The following is a 27,088-nucleotide window of genomic DNA, read 5'->3' as shown; positions in this document are numbered from 1 at the left end:
AGGTTTGAATTTACTTGATTCAGAAGCGAACTTAACAATAATTGAATCTGCTACAGCAAAATCTCAAAGATTAAAAGGAAAATTAATATTGCTGTTGCAGGGGGAGCAATAAATTCATATAAAGAAAAGCAAGTTGTATTTGAATTAGCAAATTTGAGGAATTTTACTTGTACTGCACCCATTGTCGCTATTAAATGCAAACGAATTGGTAATTCCTTAGATCCAATTCAATTTAATCGTAAGAAATGGGATTACACTAAAGATATTAAGTTAACAAAAGAGTTACCTAGTACACGAACTAGAGATTTTCAAGTTCTTCTTTTGGAAACTTATTATTCTGCGATAATGCTTCAGGAACCAAAGATGATTTTGCTTCCTTCAAGAAAGACTGATATGACCTTTCCTGTTTCTAAGTTGACAGTCTGGGATGGGTCGTTAGTGGAGCAGATTGTATTTCAGACCAAATTACTATTGACAATAAGGCTTCTTTGTATTCTGGAGTTATTACTCAAATTAAAAAGTATTAAGACTGCTATATTGATACTATTTATCGTTCTTTTAAGTTTAACTTAACTAAATTTTGGAAAGGGGAGAATGTGGTTATAAATCCTAGAGAATTAATTACTGCAGACCTTAACTCATTGGACCTCCAGCCTTATATGTGTATGCAAAGAACATCTGTCTTCGATACATCTAGGGGTGAGTGGTTGTTAAAAATGCCTCGATTGATAGTTATCCTAATGGTAGAGTTATATCTAATAACTACCATAGAGCCATTGCTGTCATGCATTGAGTTCATGATAAGGTTAAACCTGAACATATGAACGTAGTTGAAGAGGTTCATCAAGAGTTTCTTGATAATGGTCATGCTGAAGAAGTCCTTTCCAATGAAAGAGCTACAAAACATCACATTTATCTTCTTGCACGAAGACCTCTTTTTCGTGTTGGTCAGGATTCTACAAAGTATAGGCTCGTTGTTAATGCATCTTTACCTGATGTCAAAGATAAAACCAAATCTTTGAACAAGCTGCTAATGCCAGATAAGAATATGCTGCCAATAATAATGGACCTTATTCTGAAGGTTAAATGTAAGAAGTATTTTGTTAATGAAAACATTCAAAAGATGTACTTATCAATAAATCTTGCCGACCATCTTGATAAGGATAGATTTCGTTTTATTTGGGGACGGCATGGAGATCAACCTCGGTTGATGAGGTTCAAGGTCGTTGTCTTGGGTCTACTTTCAATCCCATATATTTTTATGTGGTGTCTGAAAGAAACTACCAAGAAGGAATCAAAGAAATATCCAATAGCTTCTGAAGTTATAGATGAAATGCATTATATGGATGATATACACATCGTCCAGGATACCCTGGAAGAAACCATACAAACTACTTTGGAGATATTAAAAATTCTGTAAATTTTATGGTCATATGATTGCTTCTTCAAATTCAGAACGAATTGCTCCTCCACGAGGTGAGATTTCAGTTCTTGGTTTGAAATTGCATAAAAACACAAATTAATTCCAATTTGATCTCGGAGACATATTTGATAAATTCAATCCTGAAGCTGGTTCATTACCTCGAAGCTATATTGTATCTCTAGCATGTCAAGTCTTTGATACTCAAGGTTATATTTCGCCATTTATAATGCAGTTCAGGCAGATTCTTCCCTTACTATGGGAAGATAAGCTTAAGTGGGATGAAAACCGTAAGTCAAAAGACACCAAAGCTGCTGAGGAAGCCGCTAAGGTATTTGCCAAATGGGTGAAATAAATGCCTTTACTGAAGGATCTTTGTTTTTCACGTTATAACAGGGAAACATTAACCTTATTGGAGTCTTCGGATACGCTTCGAAAGTTGGAATAGGAGTAACTGCATACCTTATTGTTGAAACAGAGGGAGAAAAATCTTGAGTGAACTTTTCCACTCCAAAAGCTCACTAATGCCTAAGACTCTCCATTAGAAAAGTAAGCTTGAAGACATGTTGACAATCTTCAGAGCGGAACTTGTCGCTCTTACCTTGGCTGTGGCATTGGCTAACTATATACAAAATGCACTTAAGCCAATAGTTAGTCCTCAGAATACAGTCATATTTACCGACTCCCTACTAAAACTGCAATGGATACAAAGAGGTCGGGGATCTTGCAAACAATGGGATGAACGTAAAGTTTATAAAGTACTTGACAATCTCTTCATCTCTCAAGATAGGTTTTGGCTTGAAGTCCTCCATCCAGAAGATTTACCTAGTAGAGGTTATCAACGAGTTTATAGAAATAATTGACTTTTAGAAGCACGGTCCTTGTTTTCTCATAGAATGCTTTGGTAAATCGCAAAAATAGCCACAGTAAAAGTGAAGTCTCTGATAATAAATCAGATACAACTGAACCTGATCTCGTCAAATTAGATGCTGCTGAAAGTCACAAAGCTATGATTAATAAAATACAAGCCCGGTCTATTTCAATTATAGATAAACTGATTAAAAGATGCTATAAGCTATCTATTATTAAAAGAGTGCTTATTCGTATTAGGAGATGGGCCTGTAAAGAGCATATTCAATCTCTTAATGCGACTAGGGAAGAATCAGTATGGGCTGAAGTTTCTTTTGATAAAATCCGAACACAAAGCCAGGTTTACAGAGGAAATTAAAGTTCTCAAAGACAGTGGCTCTTAGTCTACAAAAAGAAACATTGTTACCGGATCACCTCTCAGGCATCTTCCTATTTTTAAGATAAAAAATTAGGAATTATTAGACTTCAGAACCGATTGCATTTATCTTCCACTATAGCTTTTGATATTACTAGTCCCGCAATTAATCTTACCTTAATAGACTTTGGCTTATTTCAATCAGGATGGCCAGGTTTGAGGATTAACCATTTGTTTCAATATGAATTTTAATTATTTTCGATGTTAATGGGACCGTATTAATTATTTGTTAATTTAAATTAAAATTGTACATATTGTAGCTATAACTAAATTTTTGGGGTTTTTCTCATCAGTTTGATAGTTGAAATGTATTTTGGGCATATACAGTTGTGTGCCGAGTAAAAGCTTTGTGGGAAAGTTCGCAATGGAAAACACGATTTATCAAAGCTAAACGTATGGATAACGTTATTGGTCCAATGATAATACTAATAATACATAATCCTGCACGTTAACTCGATACCCTCTTGGGATCTGCACATTTTCTAAAATGAATTCGTCCTTCATTATGAGACTTTTACCTCTTATTTGACTGTTAAATGTCTCATGGGGGAGAGTCGCGGCAAATCTATTATTTCAGTACAATATTACATAATATAATCAAAGTTAGCATCGAAATTTATATATATAAAGTTGTTCAGGTATAATCCAGCACAATCCAAGAATATTATTCAATCGAAATACATATGAGTTTATTCTTTTACATTTAGCTTTCCTCCTTTGGTGTGAAGTATAGGCACGAAACGCAAGAGGATATTGGATTAATGTGTCGTTTGTTCGTTATTATTGACAAAAAATTTAAGGCATTAATTTTCTAATAAAGTTTATACATACAAACTGATTATAACATGTACTTATATTTATTTTGGGTTTTGTTATTGCATCACAGTCCTGTTTGAGGTTGGGCTCTGTTATGTATTCGTGACTCATTTCCTACCTTTTCATCTTTTAGTTATTGTTATTATTTAATATATGTATAAGGTACTACCCTCATTATTCTTCTTATAAATAGCCGTGCATTGTGGATGTTTGTCTGAGTAGTCATGATTATGTATTAATAAGAATATTCCAATTAAAATACATCTTTGCCTTATTCCTCCACGTCATTTCTCTCGTTCGTCCTGGATTCCTTTATTGAAGAGTTTGTGGCTCTTAACCTCGTCAAGACCCAACAGGTTCTCCTTTATACAGTCCACTCGCCCTTACAGTAGGTGTATGTTCATAAGTATTACTTACTTATCTTCCTTTTGGTTGTACATATTATTATAGAAATTAAAGTTGAAAGTAGATAAGAAAAATGGTAAGGGAATATGTGGGAACTACCTGTAATGCTTACAGTTGTTAGAATCGTTGAAAAAGAAGGAATTTAATTGGTTGAAAGAGATTATATAAAAAAGGATTAGCGCACGTTGGTACCCTTGCATCTTCTAAACAAATTTTCCTCAGTATTGTACTAATCATCGGCAAAGAAACTTCCCCTTACTGCTCTCATACGTCATCATCATACCGAAGAATTTTCATGGGTTTCTAACAACGGAGGTGCTGATGTGTGGAATTAGGATTTTGAAAATAAAAGTATAGGTATCTTACCGTTTTTGCGGTTTCTCGTGCCCATCTCGTTCTATGGCAAGTAATCCACCACTCGAAAACCTCCCATCACATCAACAACTTAAAAGTCGTGTAACATCCCTTTAAATGTTCTGGATCATCCTAATTTCTCCAAGTTTATTGAAAAATATACTGGAAAAACTTATCTAGGTCGATGGTTCGTTAACAACTTGGTTGTGGAAGTATTTCAAGGAGTTTTGAATAGAATAAAAGAAGAGGTGGAAGAAAAAGATATTTTTGTTGCACTAGATGAGACAAGAAATCATCAAGGGAGGTCAATGATGGCAATTTTGACTAGCTTTTTGGACGGACCTTTCTGTGGGAGGCCTTACCCTATTGACTTGATTGATATTGAGATTGCAAACGCAAACAATGAAGGAGCATCGTCATATACTCAGTTTATAAGTTATTGGGAGAAGATTTTGTCACATGCAGACTTACAGTTTTCATCAATGATGCCGCCTCGTATTGTTTCAAAGCAGGAGAAGATCTTCAAAAAAAAATCTTGGAATTGATCCACATTACATGTATTGCTCATGGATTACATAGAACTGCAGATATGGTTCAACAAAAGGTTCTTCTAACGAATGAACTTATTTCCAATGTGAAGAAGATGTTTTTGAATTCTGGAAGAATAAAGAGAGTATTTACTGCTTCGTACGAAATTCCCCTCCCTCCATCACTAATTATAGCAAGATTGGGAACTTTGTTAAAAGCAGTGGAGTACTACTACCATCACTTCGACGTCTTCAGAGAATATTTAAACAGCCTTGAACCCTACAACCAGAAGAGCACAAGAAGTCATTAATAATAATTCCTTAAGAGAAAAAGTCGTATTTATAAAGGAACTTTTTCGTCAAATACCTTTGGCAATAACTGCGCTTGACGAAATATTGCCTTTTCTTACCAGCCTAACCATAGTAGAAAAGCTGACTCAAGATATGAAGGAAGAGTCATTCAAGACCAAGTTAAAAGAAGTGCTTCAAAAGAATCCTAGCTACACAAAACTAAAGGAACTCTCAACAAGTGAAAACCTTGTATACAAAAATACTCCAATTGGTAATTGTGATGCTGAGATAGTCTTTAGTATGATGAATATCATCAATACGAAAAGGAGGTCCAAACTAAGTACTAAGAAATTGAAGGAATTGTCGATCACCAAATAGAAGTAATGTTTTGTTATCATTTGATTGTCAACACGTAAATATTAACAATATTTTTTAAATAATTTGTTACTTTATTGCCTCATTTCTATTTTTTAGATTTCGTGCCAAAGTTATCTATTTATCCTTTATGGTCAGTGGTGACTAAGAAGTTATGAGTACACTTCCTGTAATGATGGGTTTGATGTTTTCTAACTAACAATATATTTTATCTTTCATAAATTTACAGAATATAATATACATTTATAAAATTATATATTAATAATATACAACAACCCCTTGTCCTTCATGTGCAAATAAATAAATAATTTAAGTTAAAGATATATTCTAAACGATACTCTTTTAATTGGGTTGGAATCAATATTTACTTTGAACTCTTGATCCAGCTACAGATACAATTTCACCACTGTCATATGTAGATATTATATTTTTGAAGTAATTTCCATGGACATTCAATGCATTGAGGGGTAATTTATTGAGTTCAAATTTTTGAATAGAGTTGATGTTCGAAATAGAGTTTTCTTTTAGACACCTGCATACTCATGCATAGTGGTCTCTCATACCACATCTTGTGCATACGACGCTTTTTGCAAGGCAAACTTTGCCGTTCTTAAGAGGAAATTAGAAACCACACTGTCTACACAATCTTTCTTAGCTCTTGTTCCACGATCTCCTACAGCTTTGACTTCTTCGATATATACTGAATCCACATGACTTTGTATTTGCGTTAACACCCTTTGATACTAGATCATTTAGACTATTTTGATTATTCTTTGCCATTTCTACTATTCTCCGTTAATATATACTTCACATATTTTATTTGCAGCATCAAAAAATCTTAATTATGCTTCTTACTTACGGACTCCGGTCAATTTGTTAGACGTCATCCTTGAATGTTCTTACAAATAGAAGTTATATACTTGTATCTCAGGTCTAACGATGATTAGATATACTTTTTAAGCACTACCGAATGCGCAATGTAATGATGGGTGTGATGTTCTCTAATTATATTTAGTCTTACGAGTAATAAGGAAATTGGGAGTGAGGCTTGAAGAATTCAAGGTGTATCATTGTCCATATTTGTAGTAAAGCAGGAATTCAAACTTATTAATAGAATTGACATTTGTGATAGAAACTATATATAGTAGTGATTATTGTGTTATAGGAATTAAAGACACTAAAGGACCCTTAATAAGGCAATATTTTACATAAAGTAGGAGTGGATTTTAGGAGGATTGAACACGAAGAGTTTCAATGAACGATTTTTGGGTGGATAATATATTTTTCGTACAAGTTATTTTGTCTTAAATAATTTTACAGAATATAATATGCATTTCTATATAGTTATTTATACATAAATTATATATTAATAATATACAAGACGTCCCTTAGGATTATTTCTATTCTAGGGGTTCACATATTAGCATTTTGGCATTGCATAATATGATACTCAAATTCTTCATCGCGAAGTATAAGTATTTCGACCAAATTAAAGAATATTTCTCCCTTAGACTTAAATTGTCGTGACAGATTTTTCTTTATCTAAATAGTTTTACGTTCCCAGGTATGAAATGAACATCTACAGCATCATGCAAAAAATTATTATAGTTTACATTTAATTTACACACATGCTATTTACAATTTGTTCTATCCACCTTGTATATTGATATTCGTAACCAAAGTTTTATATTATGACAATTAATATTTAATAATATTTGTATCATACAATAAATTAAAACTAACATTAGGACATTTCTTCATAATATTATTTTGATTAAATAGTACCAAGTAAGGATATATTTTGTTGAAGGAAAGCTTCGATATGTAGTTACGTTTCAGATAAGTTATAATGTTAAAAAAATTTTAATTTAGATATCTTATAAGTATGTTCGAAATAACCCATCGGCCATAAAGTATGATTTATTAATAAAGGTTTATTTATGTCCAAAAGAAAACAGAGATAGCTGAAGTTGTATTTTTGGTGCACTTCCGCAAAACACGATTCCTACAATCCTAGTGATGCGAATCAGGAGTATTTTGGGGATGTTAAAAAAAAAGAAACTTTATAATCTTTTGAAATAGAGCAGCTTTGGTGTCTCTACGTTACATTAGATCATCTACAAGTAGCAGTGACGAAGAGGGAGTAGAGAAGGATAAAAACAAGGACATTGAATTACTCAAATGTCGATCATCAATTCTACTCTGAGTCCTACAAGGACTCAGAAATATAACTCTGAAACAAATCTTCAAGGTGACTCTCCCTCTTTTATGAGCATACACGAATGTGCAATAGTGGGAACCGAAGTGCACTACTTCTGAACAGAAACGGAATTTTTTTTTTTTAAGGCTAAATGCTATATATGAAATTTTAGCGTTCTATTCAAATAGGACCAATTTTGGAAGGGGTGTAGTTGTCCACAAGATAAGTTACCTAAGTTACCTAGAAACACGGCTATGCAAATTCAGGGGAAATTGTTGAAATTGGGAAAGGACCTAAAGCCTCCACCCCTGCAGACGCCCATGATATTAATATTCATGCAAATGTGAATTAATCACTCTAGAATGTACTTAATTATTATTTCTATTAATCTTGGCTGCAATGTATTTTTTCAATGCTGCCTACATGTCTGGGTTTAGTTAAAAAAACAATTTATTTTTATGATAATGACACGAATCATATATACAAAGGTTCAATTATTTATATTAATAAAATGACAGGCAATATTTGAAAGAGATATTACGGTAAATTACAGGATTTGAATTTAAAATTCTGGGATGAGTTGAAATACCCGAAAGTGTTAACTGTAGTTTAAAAACTCCAGTTTATCTACCAGTCTTAATTTGGTCCATTATTGCCTTAGAAATATAATTTATTATTTTCCTAATTCTATAAATGTGGCAGTGAATTTTAGGTACATTTAGCGGCACCTCCAAAGAATTAATCAGAAGTATTTGTTCCTTGAAATAAACGAGATTTTTTTGGGAAAATGTATTCCATATTCAATTTTGAGAAAAATTATTCTAGCTTCCTTTTGGGTGGACGAGCTACAAGTATACAATTTTATAACAATGACTCGGTACTATTAAGAGTTGGTCATAAGCTGTATATAATGCATCTATATTTACATATGGGATTAAGAGAAGATCGATATGAATCACAACAGCATAGCAATTTAGCAATCTCATTTAGAGTATCCAACTTTTTTATGCCTCAAAAATGTACAGCTTCATTTAACAAGCCCACTAGTGTATGTATGTATACTGTACATGCATAGTAACCCCTTATAATTGGAATGCAGAACGGAACGGGGAACAGAACAAAAATAATGCCTGAACAATGAACGCTAAACGGAATGGCAAAATAGTGGAACTCTTACATGCCTGAATAATAATGAAAATGAAAACAGCTTAGGAAAAGAAAATTCATTCTTCAATTTACCAACACGAAGAAAAACAGACGAGCAAATAAATGCAATTGATTTCTAGGTTGTTATATCAACCTCATCTAAAATACAAAATATATTATTCAATTTACTTAATTTTAGGGATGGAAATATTGTCTAAATTAAGGTGAGCATCGATTTAAAATAAAATTATTTGTTGGTAAGAGCAAGATATAAATGGGCTGTTCCTAACATGGATAATGTTGGCAAAGGTACAGGGCGGCAATCATTGAGGAATGCCCTGAGCGCTTGCAAAAAAAAAAACAGTATTTGTTTTTGTAGTACTATTCCTTGTGGGGTTTGAACCGGCCACAGCACATCCCCCAATCTTCCTTAGTATAACTCCAGCTATCCACATGGACTGGAAAAGGCCGTACCATTGGCACCACACGGCCATTTTGATTTTAGATTTTTCCATTCCTCGTGAAGGAACAGAAGGAGAAGAAGAAGGAAGGTATCCATCCAATCGTGTACGAATACAGCGTGCAACCAACAACTCCGCCGGCAACTCCCACACTCTAACAGTGTTGCCTGTAGGGAAATGAGATTTCCTCGAATGATGATCCTAGAATTTTCTTTATCGCATTTCTAATCATTCGTACTCCCCTCTCAGCTTGACCATTGAACTGCGGATCATATGGGGCAAAGAAGGAATGGCCTACCACACATCCGGACATATTTGATTTGAAAAAATTGGTTGTGAATTGTGCCCCATGGTTCGAATGTACTTTCTTCAGGAATCCAAAACGCGAAAACCACGCAAAAAGTTGCCTAAGCGTAGCCTCTGACGATGTATTCGTCATGTTAGCCGCTTCGATCCACTTGGACCTAGTAGCCGTTAGTATTAAAAAATCTTTGCCCTTTATCTTCCCATAATCCACGTGGACTCTCTCCCATACATTCTCAGGCCAGAAGGAAGTGAATTGTGACGCCGGTGCCGGAGTGTTATGTTTCTTTTTTATAGCTTCCACACGGGATTCTGTAGAACCACCAGCTCCGGATGCGTTGGTGGAATTGCTCAGCTTCACCAAGCCGAAATCTAGTCAATCACAAAAACCAAGGATTGACTACCCATTAGGAGATAAAATAAACTTACGAAACACTGGGTCAGAACAATTTAATGCATCCGACAAACTGATATAACCCAGATTCTTCACATTTCCCCACCAAAAACCTCTATTGGACCAGTATTCTTGATCACCTTTGACATATCAACCACATGTTTCGATAAGAGATTCATGTTCGATCCAAGGCCGAGTAATCGTTTAACTCTTCTCCCATTTATCTTCAGGAAGGCATAGGCCCTATCCCCTACTCCATCATTCAACTAGAAAGAGATGGACAAACTAGACGACGCAGATGGCGGACAGCATACTCTAAAATGGCGTTCAAACAACAGACTTTCTGTTGGGAAGAAATCATCCCCAATTTCCCTTACCGTCGAGGTGAAGACGTTCTCCTCAGGCAATGCAACAATTTTTAAGGTGTTGAACCATTGCTGGACCTCTGTCCCAGCACAATGAAGCAGGAGAGACTTTTTACTTTCCAGGGACAATTCCTCAAACAAGGACTCATAGTTCTTGTACTCGTCCCACCATGACGAACATCTATGACCCTTCGTTCACCATCCATCACGAATTGGGAGGGCTGCCGTACCCCCAGCTATCCCGTCGTGCCTGAAGCACCATCTCCAGAGGCTTGAGGCCCATAATTAAAATTGAAGGACTTGGGATCACAGCCACAACCCTCGATATACTCTCTCACCAATGCCACGAGTTCCATTTTCTTCTTACCTCTGAACTCGTCCTCACTTCCAAGTTCCAACCTGGAATATTTGCATCTCAGCTCCGCAAGCGTGAGTCTCGGTAGTAGTTTCACCATCTTCATCGCCACTTGTAGTGTACTGCGAACACTACCAACAGACGGAAGTAACGGACCGGAGCAAAGCCAATAAGAAGACCTTTAGATTTGGGGGCACAATCATACACTGAATTTATATTCTGTAAGGAATTAATACTAAAAGGATGTACCTAGACATAACTACTAAAATATATAAACACGTAAACTCTACTTAATATGTAAAAAGGTACTTAAACTATCAAAAAACTATAAAAGTAAATAAAAGACAATACATAACGGTTTGCATTAATTTCCTCTAGCACTAAAGATATTTATGCTATGATTCATTACTAGCGAGACTACTTGGCATTGCTCAGAGTTATTAGGGGTCAACAAACTCACAAAAAAGGCAGAAAAACTTTGATTTTACAGTATAGGTTGATGAAGGTTAATAGAAATACAAGGTTAACCATAACGCATGTACGACTTATGTTTGACTTTCAACACGCTTTTTAATATTGACGTCATAGACTATGATTGGTTACGTGTTTAGTCAAAATCTGTGTAACATGCCCAGCAGTCGGTATAGTATGTACATCAAATTGAAAATTCTAGCAAGTCTGATTACATGATATTATAACCTTGTATTTCTATTGACAAGAACCTTGAGGTAGATCAGTGGTCTCCAAAGTGGCGGTCGTGAACCCTGTAGGAGTTGTGGGACACGATGGAGGGGTCACGAGATGATTTCCAAAAAAGAGGGAGGAATATAATTTAAATTGGCATTACTTTTAGGGGGGTCAAAACTTTCATGTGATCAAACGCTAAAAACAAATTTTGATTCTAAAACACTTTAGCGCAAAAATTGAATTTATGAGTATATAAATATGATTCCAAGTATTACATGAATACCTGATGTTATATTTACAATATATTCGATTAGTTCTTCGACGTATTTCCTATATTTTTCAATATAAGTAGAAAAAAAAAAAAAAAAATTATGATCAATGTAGTCAAATAACTTCTATTATACCCTCTGGGTTGAACTTTATAGGGTTGATATATCCTTTAAGTAATCTATTTGCATAAATGAAACTTCGAATATAATATTCATCTCTCAATGAGAGTTGTGGGAGTCGTGTATTGTCTAGCCACATATTTTAAGGGTAGAACTCAATCAAGTTTGGGAGCCACTGAGGTAGATGAATACTCCACTTTTCATTTTCTTTTTATTATGACGCTCTGAGCGTTAGCTATACACGCTTGTTGCTACATTGTTATTTCTTAATACATAATTTGCTTTATTAATATAGACATAGTATATCCGAGACACTGTTTTCATGAAGGAATATTTTTCCATATTTGACATTTTTACTACCTGAAAGAGAAAAACGTGTCGAAAGCTCCCAAGAAAATTTGCAATTTAAACAAGTTCGAGCAATTTTTTTTTCATTCAATTCTGACCCCTACTGTGAACAACTTGACTGTTTGAAGCTGGGGATCGAAGAGAAGCAGCCAGCATTGGTGAATAGGAGAAAACAACACATCATCAAGACAATGCCAAGCCGCACACATCTTTAATAGTGTACCAGAATCTCCAGACATGACACCAAGTATCTACTACCTGTTCCTATCTATGGTCAATGCGCTTGGGGCTACAAATTTGGCCCCCTTATAGGCAAGTGAAAATTGGTTGTCTGCGTTTTTTGCCAATAAGGATGAGAATAGCATCATGAAGTTGGATTCTCGTGAACAACAAGTTATCAAACAGAGCAGTACTTTACTGAAATCGGATGATTGTAACAATTCTTATAAAGCATTGAAATAAAGCGCAAAATCCGAAATTACTTTTTCCCCAACCTATTGTAAATTTGTAAATAAATATATGCATTAAAATACACATAAAACAACGACCCCACAAATAGTTGGAGTATCTTTTTTTTTTGCAGGAACAGACAGAGAATAATGACTACATGACTAAATCATTTTAATAACTTATTTATCAGAATAGTTTCCAAAAACTCATTGTACCTACAATATCATTTGATGAAAAAATAGAAACTTTTACAAATAGTTAAATATAAAAAGAACGCAATTCAATTTATTTGGGAACAATACAGTAAGCAATAAATAATAATAATTATAAATAAAAGTTGTTAAAAAATAAGAAACAGAAGGATCTTTTTCTATACATGCATGTGCCCAGTTTCATGCATAAAATGTTCAAAGATTTTATCCATTGAATTCTTTTTTGGTTTGAAATTTGGTGGTCCAATATAGACGTTGTTGCTGGAAATAGAAAAAAAAATATATGTAAAATTGTTTTGTTTTTTTTAAACAAGATATTTTTTTTTGTCTTTTTGCCACGTGTATGCTTAATACTTTTTTATAACACAACTGCCTATAAGGAAGTAGACAAATGTATTTATATACATGTTTTAATATTCGTGGGTTTGTTTGCAAAAACAGAGGTATAGATAAGGAATATTCTAATAAAGTCTGAGGTTAGACTTTTAGCCTTGGCGTCCTTGAATGTTATGAGCTATTAAAGAGACGATACAAATTGGTTATTGGGTTTACAATCCTTCACCCATGTTATGTACATATTATGTTATTACATGAAGTTGAAATTAAAAAAGAATGGTTTTGGCCTTAGGGCTGAAATAAATACGTTTGGTTTTAAAATGGGACCCATTAAAGAATAAAGACTTTGTTCACTTCGTATAATTAATTCAGTATCACAAGTGATGACAGTTAGTCCCTGTGGGCAATATATATATATATTTGTAAATAAATAAATATTCAAATAGAGTATTAAAATAACTTTACCCATCAAACAGGGAGAGGGGGGAAGAGCAGTTTCAAGGTATAATTAAATATACTTTCATTTGTTAGAAAGTGACACAGACATAATCTTATATATTTTTTTTTAATTAAGCCCAATGGTTGTACCTATGTTAAGAGAGGCGAAGGAATAAGGGATATAAGGGGTCAATTGGGAGTGACATTCACACATATGATGAGCGACTCAAAAAATAGAGAATACTATCTTCAAAGTCCAGGAGGTGTTCAATAACTTTGGAGTTTTAAAATTTTCTTCCAAATTTTTTTTAAATAGCTGTGGATTTTGAAATATTTTGGAAACTATTAAAATTTAATATTTGAAATTATTTTCTAAGAAATTTATTATTTGAAATTTAATTTTTTTCCTAAAAATTTAATTTTCTGTAAATGCCTAAGGATTTTGAAATTTAATCCTGAAAAATTGAATATTTGAAATTTCTTACTGAAAAATTGAATATTTGAAATTTCTTACTGAAAAATTGAATATTTCAAATTTAATTTTTTGTGAATAGCTATAGTTTTTAAATTTTTCCAAAAAAATTTTTTTACTAAGCCCGCCCCAAAATATAATCATGCGGGTACACAACATTGATTAGATTATTATAACTTTTAAAGACAGAGAATACCAGTGATACCAAGGATTTTCGATGATGGGGAAACAAACTCGTTTTCTTGTATGTACAACAAATGATTAATTGATTTAAAAATAAATATATTTCTATACAATGGGTCATTGAAATTCCTACATACATATATTATACATATACAAGATATGATGTTCCTTTAAAATTAAAGATTAATCCTTTCAGGAAAATGTTGTTAAGTTGAGTGATTTGAATACCTTATATGTGCACTGTACATACATACATAGATCTCTGTCAGAAATAAATACATTTATGAGAGGCTGAAGGGACAGCTCCCTCCCCGCCAAATGAAGATATTTTTACTTAGAACTAAGAATAAATTGGTTCAGGATGAAAAAAATTTACGGGAAAATAGGGGTAAAGATTTTTTTTTCCAAAAAAAAGGTAAATCAGACAAATTATGCAACAGAGCAAAAAAAATAAAATATTTTTCAACAAATATGGATTCTTGAAATTTTTTGTGAATGGCTATATTTTTTTGTAAATAGCTGTAAATTTTTGAATTTTTTTTTGCAAAAAATTTAATATTTGTAATTTTCTAGAGAACATTTATGTTTTGCGCAAAACTATTAATTTTTAGTATATTTTCCAAAAAATTTAATGTTAGAATTTTTTTTTTAACTTTTTGTGAATAACTGTAAATTTTGTAACTTCTTTCGATATAATATAAAAATCAAAAATTTCATTTTTGATTGTTTTTTTTGCCAAAAAGTTAATTCTTCTTATTTTTTCATATTTTTTTCCAAAAATTTAAACATTTTGTAAACAGCTGGGATTTTGGAAATTTTGTGTAAATACTAATGGATTTTTGATATATAAAAAAAAAATTTTTTTTTTACTAATACTTATACTGCATATAAATAAAAACTCAACATAAAGGTACACTCTAAGCTCAGTTTGAAATTAAAATTACCATATATGAAGATGGAAAAGAAAGAAAATGATTCAACTCTGTTATTTTGCGGAAATTACAAATATATCTTGTTATTTTTTTAGTTTTGTTTTTCTGAAATATAATTTCTGCATTAACTAAATCAAAAACAAGATATTCTTTGTGTCGAATGAGGCATAAGAACTGCAACGAAAGGTCAATACATTTTAAAGAGTGATATAAATAAGGACTACTATTTTAAGAGCCTTTCAAATAAATAACTCCATGTTCAAATTCTCTTTTTTATATAGAAACACATATGTATATACTATTTTTAACTTACGTTGAATTATAATTTTTATATCATGTTTGTCCCAGGGCACGTCGAGCTTTTTATTTACTTGCAACCTCGACGGACAAAGAGGAAAGGAAGCAAGGGTGTCCACAGGGGGGGCTTGGTTTTTTGGAATTTTTTCGGAAAAAAGTTGAAAAATTCAACTTTCCCCCTCCATTTTGTATTTTTCCAATAACTACTATGAGCAGATTTAGATTTCCTCATAGAGAAACAAATATTTTTAAATCTATAGATATCATATACAATAATATGTCAATCAAGATAAAGTGAACATAATGAATTGAAGACCTTGATTTATATGAATTAATATAGGTAAAAGACTCAATCCTGAGTAAAAATCTTTTTTTGAATTCATAATACAGTTGCATTAAATCCTACAACACGTCGTTACCTTTATTGTATCAAACAACCTTTTCTCTAAAATTTACAGAAAAATAAATCCAGAAACAATCGAGTGGTTTACCAAATAAATCAATCATACTAACTGCAATTTACCTTTTAAGTACTCCCAGACTATCATTTATTCTCTACCAATTTTATACTGATTTGTATATCTGATGTGTACAATTTGGGATGTCTGTACGAGTTCCAACTTGTATGAATAGATTGTAGAACTTGCAATTGTTTTGCTTTAAAATGCATTATTTAATTATTACAATATTAGTCATTCTAATTACAAACTATTAATTCATACTATTATTATATACAATTCAAATTACATGGTTATTTTGTATTTATGAGTAATATAACTCTGCCGCTGGGACTGTATTATGTGGCACAGAATACTTATATTTTATAAATATATTCATCGTCTATGGAATATTCAATAATTGCATGATCATCATCCCAAGTACTGTAAATCATTCGTTTAAAATCATTACAATTTACTTGTACAAGTTATAACTTGTACAAAATCGCAACTTGTACACAACATATATATATTGCATAATATTAAAACACAACATAGTATTTTAACCGATACTCCATTATAAAAAATTCAAACATTCTTCAATCATCAAATTTTTTGAAAACAAATGTTCAAATAATAAATTTTTTAATTCCGACCAAAAAAAATGTATAGTATAAAGCAAAAATTCCTTGATTTTGGAAGGCTACAGCCCCTCAAGCCCACCGGACACCCCTCCAACACATTTGTACTTTGGTTTTTTGGGGGGGTGTAGTCCCTTGAGCCCCCTGCAGATGCCCCTGATCATGGAATTCAAGAAAAATGGAAATCTAACGCATCTTACATGAGAACAATATAAAAAGATTTATTGGTTGAAAAGGGGAAAAGATGATCCAACTTTATTTTTTCCTCCATCCTTCATCCGTCAAGTCAGACGAGAGGATCGACAACTGATAACAAAATATAATATAGGGTTATTTTTGTGTTAGAAAAGTAACCCCGTGACAAGAGTCAACTCATGAATACAGAGGAAAGGAAAATACTACATATCTTTGTTGATTTCAAAAAAGCTGGTCGTGATATTAACTTTCAAACAAATAAAAATCACATTGTAATGTCTGGTCGGCTCTCAATTATTCTACTGTATCTTCTCTTATGTGTGGTCTTAACGTTGATTAGTTGATTTTGAATAAGCTCTGATTAAGCAGTGAACAATTTCCCACCATAAGTGGATAATAATAATTATCCATATTTTGGAAGAATTGGCTAAGTATTACAAATGGATTTTGAGCTGTTTCCCCCCCATATACTTTTGGAAGAAAGATAGCAAAATACTTTAAATTTAACGACATTTTATATTCAAAAAAATATTTAAAACTAGAATCAACAATTGGGAGTGATTTTTGTCATAAATGGTGTCCTGAGCTATATATGTATGTATACAAACAAATGCATTTATTTGGATTTTAATTGTATTATTCTTCAATTAATCGTACATTTATTTAATCTATAATAAAAGTTACTGTTAATCATTTTATCTTCACAGAAAAGTCTTTATAAAAACAGGAAGTACATACTTTATTATGGTTATTGATCGCTTGCATGTTGAATTTAATATATTTTTAATACATTCTTTAAAAAAAAGACACAAATGAAGTATTTAAGCATTGATTTACCCCTTTAATCCTAAACGTTTTGATTAGCTAAGTCGTCGTTGATAATTGATTATATATAATAATTTATTTGTTAGTATAGACACTAATAAAATAATTAGAAACTTATTATTGATATTTCTTTTAAATCATAAGAAATGGAAGTAAGATATTTCCGTATTACCTATTCATGTAAAAAGGAATTAAATTACAACTTTATTGACCAGTTAAATAACAATATGTAAATATAATAGATTGTAATGATATAATGGAGGTTGTTTGCATTATGAAGTTATAGTATGGACATAGCTTATTGGTAAAGTCCTTCAATCATGACATACAAAGAGCTCCTATGATATTTCATCAATTAGTAGGGGAGACTGAAGAGAGTTGCCAAAGCCTCTTTTTCTCAGAGATACAAGTAAAACAAACAACCTGGACCTTCTGCAGTGAGTAGGCTGAAGGGCTCTAACCCCCGCCCCAAAAAAATAATAATAAGGGATTTCATAAATTTTTCTCCAAAAAATTTAATTTTAAATTTGAAATATATATATATATTTTTTTTTTTTTCAAAAAATTAATTATTTTAACAGGTGTGGCTTTTCGAGAATTTGTATATAAATTTAATTTTTTGCAAAAAATCACTTATTTTAGAAAAATTAAACTTGCTCTCCAGAGCCCAGGAATCTGGTCTGATCAGAGTTAAACTTAGCTTTAAATACATAACTCTAAATTATAAACCACTTTTATTCATGTTTTAATTCTGTATCTGTCTTTGTTTTTGAAATAAATGCGTTTTTATTATGCTTCTTCTAAGCAGGACATACATCACACACATAAATTAATTTAATACTATGTAGAATTTTTTTACATTTCTAAGTTAAGTTCAACTTCTTAAACTGTGACAACCGTTCTTGGGAACAAAAGCAGTTGTAAAATTTGACGGAGAGTATTCAAATATAATTTACTGAAAAACTATATACTGATATAATTGAAAATAACAGCAAAACATTTATTTTAGTAGGTTGTGTTAGATGTTGGGGTTTTTATGTCAAACAAACTCCAGATAATTGAGCCAAGAACAAAAAGTATTTCAACTCTTGCTGGTCTTCCCTAAATTTTAGGAAGAGTTTTGTTTCAAAGTCTAGACCAATATATATCTATTTTTAACGGTTTGCCACATTACAATATGTATACATAATTAGTAGTACCTAATTATGACAGATAGAGGGAGTTGTCATTTGAATATATATACACATATATTATGTATGTTTAAAGGGCGGGCTTTATGTTAATTTGGGTGTTTCATTTGAACTATGGGGGTACGACAGTTCTGTGAGCTACAATCAAAAAGCCATTCCTTACAAAGCCACACACCCTTGATGACATGAGGAAATCCATTCAAAAAGCAATTTGTATTTGTTCCTTCATTGGCTCTGATTCAGCAGCAAAAGAAAAGGACTCATTAATGCTCAAAAATATTCTACTCAACAATAACAACCAATTATTCTAAATATACATACTAAGGGGAAGGACAGCAAAAACGTTGACTGCCAATTAATGTTTATTTTCCCCATTACTATGAAATACTATCATTATTTTTTTGATATTCTGTTTCAGCCGTCCTTTTTACAAAATCAAACTTTATTCATCATTTAGTCATTTAATCATCATGAACGAGCAACAAGCAAAAAAGCAGCGCATCTCAGATCTCCTACATGCACGAGTTGACGTAATGAAGATTAAAGACATTGTTAAGTGTTCTAGGGAGCCTGGTTTTTAAGTTGACCAAACTGAAAAAATGGAAAAGACCTCTCCAGGATGTTAGAAAGTTGACGGCATAATTTAAAGAGGGATACGAAGTTCTTGTTAAGTTTGGAGAATAAAATAAATAAAGAAAATCCCGTTAAGTCGATGAATTACCTCGCCAACAACTTCTCTGTGGCTCTTACGACCATCAGGATGGGTATAAAGCACATCTTTGGATTAGTTTCTTCCACAAGGACCCCACACCACATTCTGACAGAGGGCATGAAAGCTAGGAGGCTCGAGAGGTGCAAAAAAGTCCTCATATGGATCAAGGCAAATGGGTAAATTGTAAAATTTCCTCGGACAAGAAGATTTTTATAGTTGATGCACTGCCGGAACGACTGCTGGTTTGCAGAAACAAAAACAGAGATCCAAGGGGTTTACAACACCAAATATCCGGCTCAAACAATAGTCTTCGGCGTTGAAGACTCAGGACGGCATCCCCTTTCACACGTCTGCCAAGTGCAAAAAGTTTTGCGCAGATAACTTGGCTCGATTCTGGTCTAAAGAGATATGGCCCCTTCCTTGCCAGATTTGAACCCACTGGACTTTTCTATTTGGAGCACCTTGGAGAGGGAAACCAACCGGACCTCACACCCAAATGGGGCCTCTCTGAAGTCCTGCATAGTGGCTACATGGAACAACTTATCAGAGGAGTTTGACATTAACTCCGGGATGGACATTAGGCGACGTGTAAAGGCTGTGATTGATAATGAAGGTGACCATATTGATTAAAAAAAGTTTTGCAAAAACCTTGTCTACATGTTTTGTTAACTTTATTGTTTTGCCCATTATTGAAAATGTAAAATTATTGATGTATTTATAAATCAATCTCTCGAGTACACGTTTTGCTGCCCCACCCTGTACATTTTGCAGATAACTTAAATAAAAATACAATATATTTAGTATCATGTACTTTTTTGGCTGACTTGCCCAGAATAACAATTATATATGTTATTCTGGGAATATGCCAGTTTGTTGTTTTTTGCAAATGAGGATGCAGTTTTATAGATATGTATTGGGGGGTCATGTACTTTTTAACTTCATTCAATTTGTTGAAACACTTGAAGGTCATATTCGTTCAACGAACCAAAGAACATGATAAATAAAAAAAATGGAAACTAACTATGTTCATATCAATCAATATTTAGTTTATAAAATGTTGTTGTTTGGAATGAGATGATTGAAATAATATTTATTTAAGAGGTTTATGAGACATGTGGGAGAGAATGAAGGTCTCACGTGCATTTGATATTACCTACGAAAGAGAAAAAACAAGGGATATTTGTATTTCAGGTAAACCCTCTCATTTATGGATCACCTTGGAATTGGTAATTATGGGTCTTTTTTTTCCAAACCCACAGTTATTGATGGTTTATCCCTCATTCCTTTGATTTGATTTCTTATATTATGAAAAAATATGTAACGGTGCCCTGGGAGCAAGTAACGGGGCCTCCATGATTGAATGTACCCCCAAAATATATTAAAGGTTCTATTGTCTAGTCCTTATAGCTGTACATTCATAGTTTACAAGTTGCTAACAAAAAGTGAAATGAAGTCCACTTAAAATGAAGAAGTTGCAATTCAATTAGATGTTAAATATATGAAAACATTGTAGTTTTTAACTTTACTATTCGTTTAGTGTCCTGTAGCAGAAATGAAACAGTTCAAATGCTCACAGTCACATTACTCTAAATAATTAAGTTCAATTTCTCAAAATGAAATGATATTATCTATATAAAGTTGTTAAATAGTTCGTATAAGACAAAAGAAATTGTAACTCATGCAATCTGGATTTACATTGTTACAACTTGTACAAAAATGCAACTCGTAGACAACATAAATATATTTTATGTATCCTTTTTATAGACTTCTGTCTATTTGTCTGCTTTTGACTTATACATTCTAAAATGCAGGATTTTATTCATATTAGTCCCTTGGGACTTTTGATTAACACAGTCAACTTTTTTTTCTATTCTAAACGTAGTTAATATAATTTCTCTCAAATATGGCACTTTAGTAAAAACTTATTTTATACATAAATGTTGACCTTTTACATTAGACCTGTTCTCTAAAATTTGGATTACATAGCTGGAAATATGACGTCATTTTAGTCTTTATAACAAAGAATTGTGGGTTGAACTTTTGGCAAGAGGCTCATGGCTAAACAAAGCACAGTTGAGGGTTCCATCATAGAATAAAAGTTGTCCAGTCTGCAGTTTTACACAGCTAAAACTTTTTTTTTTCGTTCCATGTGCCAGTGTGTCTATAAGGCCAATAGATGGGCAGAGTATGATAGGGAAAAAATGTGTGACACAAATTATTACTGTAAGGGTGCTAAATAAAGGGTAATTATAACTGAATTTACTGACGGCTCAAAGACGCCCCCCGGTGCTTGTGGCAAAAACGAATAGCCCATGTTTAGCATATTAGTAAAAATGATGAATCAATTCAACAAAACTATTTTTAGAATCTTATTATATAAATACTAAAAAGCTTTTAAAAATCAATCAAATGAAAAAACAACAACATAAGGCTATCAATACCGGCGAGTTCAGCTAGTATATATCTAGAAATTTGGATAATAATTATGCAACTAATTAATTATAAACTTACTCATTGTACTGATGACGAGTCATGTATTCCTCCATATGACATTTGACGAGACAATGAAGCCAATTGGATTCGCATAGATCGCACATAAACTTCATGGCATTCGTTGCGGTCGGAAAGGAGCTCAAAGAAAAGGCCAATACAATTAGAAGGCTACAGGAGAGTTTGTTAGAGACCTGCATGCTGTGTATTTTGTTGTTGTAAGGAGTCGATAAGAATAACCGATGATATTTTATTGTAAAGAAGATATAACTATGTATAACACTTTAACTTCTGGACTAGGAAATCATCAACTAGTTTGGTGGTTATAATAATTTGTTCTTTTTTATTAAGTAGATGTTGCCTCAGTTATCGGGTATTGCGTACTACAGCATCACGAAATGGTAAAACATCCTGCTACAGACACTCGCAAACGCACACACTCGAGACAGTTTATATTATTGAATTGGTTAGACATGCGTGTTTAAAAATAAATGATTTTCTATGGGGCGGTTGCTTATATATCAGGATATTTAATACATACTACGTATAATATACCATGACATAATCCCAATTGAATAAATAAAAAATATAAGACACACAAATTTGGTCATTCATTTGACTCTTTTGATAGATATTTGAGGTTAAACCTATTATTTTTAGAGAAGATCTTAGAAGTCCATTAAAGTATGAAATCCTTCATCCATTTTGGATCCTCTAAACTTGATTTGTTAGCATTTTGAAATGAATGGATGTGGGTATGAAGGCTGCTTTATTGGTAGTTTACTCACTAGGCTCAGAATCTCTGCACCATCTTTTGGCCATAAAAATAATTACCTCTCCTTAAAAAAGGTAAATTTAAGTAAATAAAAAAATTATATTCTAAAAATATTTTGTTTACTTGACAAAAAAAAAGTTCCCCACAATTTTCTTAAACCTGAACTCTATAAATTAATTTTTAATAAAAACGCTCAAAACAATCTCAGTCTCTGAGCCATCATACAACTTTGAATGTTGTGTTAGCTTGCTCATGTTCTAATATTGTATGAGAGTTGTTTTCTTGGCTTTTTTTGTTTAATAGACTCAAAATTTATCCACCATCTTGGAGTTTTAAATGTTTAGTTAGTGTGCATATTTTATTGTTTTTATTTTTGCAAATTAGGATTTTATTTTCTCTATAAAATAGAGTATCAATTCATAAATGTCTTTGGACCAGTGTAACATCTCATTTTCATGTTAGTACTTGGACAGGAAACACAATAAACAGTATTGTATTATTGTTATAAAAAATATCAAAAAGCTACTGTTATTTACAAAAACTTAAATTGATTGGGGGAAAAAAATCAAAAGTTAAATTTCAAACATTAATTTTTTTAGAAAAAATTCAAAAATTCTCAGCTATTCCCAAAAAATTAAATTTTTGGGAAAAAATTCAAAAATTAAATTTTTTAGAAAAAATTCCTTAATTTGGAGTGGAATAAAATCCCTCCGGCCAACCCTTCGGATGCCGTTGCAAAACAATTTATAACTATTTCAGGCCTGTCTAGGACATGGCGTTACTCCAATAAAAAAACACACTGTATTATGTTGTATGGTATTAACTCACTAATATAAAAATTCACATTCCATTTTCTGGTCAGCTCTCGATTATTCTCCTTCTTCTCCGCTTATCAGTGTTTTGAATGTTGATTGGTTAATTTTGAATAAGCTCTTGTTAAGTCTGACCAATTAGGAATTAATTTTGAGCCTTATCCGACTCTTTTTTATTCTGAGGAATGGTTCAAGATGTAATAAAGTTAAGGACCCGAGGATTTTTGTACCGAAATCCAACACCAGTAAGATGTCTAGATTTAAATTTAAATCCAAAAAATATCCCAGAATATGTTTTTAGAAGTTAAATTAAAACAGTTTGCATGATTTTTTTTTGTTAGGGGGGGAGCCTTGGTTTTTGGAATTCCTTGGAAAAAAATTAAAAATCCATTGGTATTCACAAAATTAAATTTTTCGGAAAAAAATTCCAAAAATTAAATTTGAAATATCAAATTGTTCGAAAAAATTAGAAAACTAACTTTTTCGAAAAAATATGAAAATTAATTTTTTTTTTAAACTTGAAAATTAAATTTTTTGGAAAAAAATTCCAACAAATTAAATTACAAATATTATTTTTTTTTAAGTTTAAAAATACTTATATTTATAATATTTTTACCTTTTTGGAAAAAAATTCCAAAAGTTTAAATTTCAAATATTAATTTTGTTCCAAAAAAATTTCAAAACCCATAGCTATTTAGAGAAAATTAATTTTTTTAGGAAGTAAAATTTAAAAAATCCATAGCTATTCACAAAAAAAATAATTTTCTTGCTCTGGAGCATAATTTGTCCTAATGATAAAAAAAATTATAGTAAAAAGCAAAAATCCTTGATCTTTTTTTTTGTGGGGGGGTACAGCCCCTCTTTCCTAGTTCCTGTGGACTCCCCTGATAAGTTTCTGCATTTATTGTAGGTATATTGGTTAGATTACTTTACCCCACTAAATGAGCTGGAAGGAATGCATCGGTTTTTCCTTTTTTACAGCCCTTCCTTACAATAAAAACACTTAAGGATGTTTACAGACACATCTGCGTATAAACATAAATTTAATGCGTACATTTTGTAGGTACATAGTTGTGTGGTTAAGACTACGTAACAAATAATTATTTTAACCATTTAATTAATTATGCAATTACGCATAACTTACAAGAAGGAACACTTTATTTAAAATGCAGAGTGAATTTATTTTAAAAAAAATTTACTAGTAAAAAAAATTTTTACTTCTTGTCTTAAAAAGCTTTAAAAATTGTAATTAAAGTGGTAAAAAAATAATTTAATATATTTTCTGCGGAGCATTACTAATAGGTCATGAGCAAACTAGAAAAAAATATATTCTCCGCAAGATGGTGTGACAGTCTATTGCTTGTTGCACCTTTTTGCCCTTAAGCCATTTTGTCTCAAGGATATTTTGTCTTAATTTATAAATTAAGTTTATACGAAATCAAAATATGCAATATTTATGACATTCAAATGCATTAAATGTGTGGTTTCTGTTGAACAGTGTTTTTTCTTTGTTTTTATGTTCCTTTAATTGGTTGGATGGTATTGCATGGATTAAGTATAAGCAAAAATTATAGTATTACATTTACTCCAACTAACCTAGGAATCATTTGTGAAGTTCATAAACATAAAGTATATTTATTTTATTAAGAATCACATGGGCACGAAACTACGCACATTGAGTTCAACTGTATAATTCCTCCTGAGCGTGTTGACCATGAGTTATGTCTATTCCAAATAGTGCTGTAATTATACACCCGCCTCTTATTATGCTTGTTTGTCAATCTATGATTCTTTTATAGTATGAATACTCCATAGTGTCGAATGATAATTAATAATGGAGAAGTGATTATGTATTTTTCGTTTCGAATCGTTGTCGTGTATATTTTTGATTCTCCTATTTTACTAATTTATTTACCTACTTCGACTCTGGTTTGAATCCCTACATAGTGAGATTTTTTTGGTGTATGCATTGAAATTTTGGGGGATGATTCCTTCTTTTTAACAGAAAACAACCATTCATGCCTTTTATAGTAATACGTACTACATATTTTGATTCGAAATATATTTTATAACCAAAAATAACAAAATTGACCTATGAATCTCATTTAATTATATATTAAGCCGAAATATCCTTGACACAAAATTGTTTTATTGGAAAATGTCCTGAGGCAAAATAGTTTAAGGCAAAATGACCTAGACCCCAAACACTTTTATGTTATATTCAATAAATTATCATTCATAGAGTTGTATTATTTTGCCACAAAATGGCGGTACTCTCTGACGCTTTGTTTACAAACTAATTTAAGTAAACAACGCACATTCCTCATAATTAAATTGATTAAACTATAGAGACGTTTGATGTCAACCAATAATTTGACAGTCTTTTAGTTTCTAAATGGGGATGTCGGATACCTCTTAACTACTATTCTAAAACTCACACCAAAACTAACCGTTAACACGCACCCTTTCGCCGCGAAACACTTCAGATACTCTTTGTTCTAAGTATTATTAATTGTGTGGCCACTAATCACGAAGGTGTAATTAGTTTTTTCATATTAGCTTTGACTTTTAAGCATTTTTGATTTTATTATTGCGTATTTTTATACTGTCAATGGTTAGAGTCAATTTTTGAGTTAAAAAACAATCAAAATTGTGACAAAAACTTATTTCTACAAATAATATTTTTAGTTATTTTTAGAAATGTCATAAATATTATATGAGGTGATCCAATTTAGGGGGAAAATAATGTAGAGGTCATAAACCTTCTTTTTTGTTTTTTTAATAGTGGTTGTTTGTGCAAGAATAAGGCCCTAATTTTACAAGAGGATCTAAGTTGAAACACTATTTTTTTGTTTATTTTTCATTTCCATAAATATTATATTCATCAATGTTGTCCAGTTCAACAACAATATTGATTGAATTAAGTTATTAATCATTCATACATATTTAGAATGATCGCAGGACTCGATAAATATGTATCAATAGAATATAATTTGATAGGGCTTGTTAATTTTAGATTAATATGTCAACATCTTATCAGAGAAGTTATTTGACTACAAATACTCCTCGGTCTTCTTAAGTATGAGTTCTATCTAATTTATGATGTGATAATATCAAAATATCCTATTGTAGGTATATTAGAAATACGGTTATCTTGGTGTCGACCCAGTGACCCAGAGAGTAACATTGGAGTCACTTACCTCAGCTCTGCATTTGACTATAAAAATATATAGAATATTTATCAATATCAAATAGATACTTGGGACATTCGGTCCTTGGAATTTCCCCTAAAATATTGATAGTTTATTAAACCAAATAATAAATATGAGAAATTTATTAAGAGTATTGCACATATCTTGTAGAAAATATGCATATTTCTATTATCATGCAGTATACAACGAACTTGTAATATGTTTACTTAGTTATATCATTTATTCTATTAAATAACAGGTAAATTAAAAAGGAAATACACCCTTAAACTACGCACCGAAAGATAAATATTACCTGCTCTAAGAAGCAACAAGTGGAACTGGACTGGATGAAACCGGACTAGACTGATCCACGGTCCTA

General features: G+C 31.9%; 2 long non-coding RNA genes across 2 annotated transcripts; one reads left to right on the top strand and one right to left on the bottom strand.

Moving 5' to 3' along the window:
• The first annotated feature begins 3,643 nt into the window (after nucleotides 1–3,643).
• LOC121120890 (uncharacterized) lies at nucleotides 3,644–5,786 on the top strand. Its single transcript, XR_005865248.2, has 3 exons — nucleotides 3,644–3,909; nucleotides 3,972–5,510; nucleotides 5,573–5,786. It is a non-coding gene; the product is annotated as an uncharacterized lncRNA (long non-coding RNA).
• A 7,043-nt stretch (nucleotides 5,787–12,829) lies between these two features.
• LOC139905673 (uncharacterized) lies at nucleotides 12,830–22,316 on the bottom strand. The gene is made up of 2 exons (XR_011780645.1): nucleotides 21,953–22,316; nucleotides 12,830–13,044 (listed from the first exon to the last, which is right to left on the bottom strand). It is a non-coding gene; the product is annotated as an uncharacterized lncRNA (long non-coding RNA).
• Nucleotides 22,317–27,088: the final 4,772 nt, after the last annotated feature.

Source organism: Lepeophtheirus salmonis, chromosome 6 (genome assembly GCF_016086655.4).
Source record: "Lepeophtheirus salmonis chromosome 6, UVic_Lsal_1.4, whole genome shotgun sequence".
In the NCBI taxonomy this organism is placed as follows: Eukaryota; Metazoa; Arthropoda; class Copepoda; order Siphonostomatoida; family Caligidae; genus Lepeophtheirus; species Lepeophtheirus salmonis.
The sequence above is the reverse complement of the archived record's forward strand: the minus strand, read 5'-3'. Positions and strand labels throughout refer to the sequence as shown.